Genomic DNA, 1,318 nt, shown 5'->3' with positions numbered 1-1,318 from the left:
ATATATATATATATATATATAAATATAATGAAGTTAATGTCTTTTCATGGACTGATCAATATGTTCGGACCTACGAAGGCTATAGCCTGTTTCGTAACTTGAGGAATATCCCTCGACACATGTCTTGGCATTGAATGAGAAGCGGGGCTCAAATCAAAGGATAATTTGGTGACGCTTCCCGTTACGTCTAGTAGGTTTGGAATTTAGGAGAAGCAGTCCTTATACCTGCTGGACCCCAGTGACTCATTGTAATAGGGATCGGCATCGTCGAATATGTCTTGAATAGAGGATAGTTTAGAGATCCTCTTGTCGAGACCCTTCACTTGGATCTTGAACGCGGGAGGAGGCTTTGTTGTTATAGGGTAGTTTCATTTTGCTTGCAATAAAGCCTGTGTAGTGGAGCCTACGTCTAACGTGACATCTAGGAAGTCTACGGTGCTGAAATTCATTTCGACTGTAACTTTACGTCCTACAGAGCCTAGGGGGCTATTCAGGTCCTTTTCAGGTCTATCGAGTGTGTGCCAGTTGGCTCCTCTAGAGATAGCTTGAGCATAAGCCCGGCAGAGACCAAAGAGGACTGAAAATAATTTCTTTCCTGAGGTGTCGAAGAAACCCTCGGGTCAGCCGGGACGGCCTCGAGTCGAAGGACTATACCGTCACAATTCCACCTTCAGGGTCTCCGAAAGACGATTCGTCATATACCTAGCCAGGTATGAGTGGCGCCTCAAAGGAGAAGAAACACCAAACGATATCAAGTGGAAGCGCTTAGAGAGGCTGGGACACTACATCAACGGGGATGTACGCAGCAAGCTTTGCATAGCCGAATGAGCTAGGATACTCGAGAACTTCTTGAAACCTGAGTTAGTGAATACCCGCTGAAAAATCTTCAGCCCATGCATCGATTGAAAGCGTTACGGGCTGCAAGCATGGGATTCCCTGTCTTCTGACTAAGTCTGGAAGGCTCCTTATGATCCAAAAGCAGACCAAGGTATAGATCCTCTGTTCCCCCTCTCGCAACCCACAAATAGCTGGGCTAAGAGAGTTACCCCTAAGAGAGTTACCCCTAAGAGAGTTCCATTTTTAAACGAACCTCCTTCGCGTTTCTTTTTCTTACACACGAATGTCCTAATTTTTAGAATATATATAATGCATAAAAAGAGCAACAATGGTTGCTTCGTGATACGTGGGGTGTTTTATCAACATGCATGTTCATGTATCAGAAAAACATGAAACTCTTAGTAACTCTTCCGCTTGTGTGCCTAAATTTATATATATATATATATATATATATATAGATATATATATATATATATATATA

This window comes from Octopus bimaculoides, chromosome 27 (assembly GCF_001194135.2).
Source record: "Octopus bimaculoides isolate UCB-OBI-ISO-001 chromosome 27, ASM119413v2, whole genome shotgun sequence".
Classification (NCBI taxonomy): domain Eukaryota; kingdom Metazoa; phylum Mollusca; class Cephalopoda; order Octopoda; family Octopodidae; genus Octopus; species Octopus bimaculoides.
Note: the sequence above shows the minus strand (reverse complement) of the source record.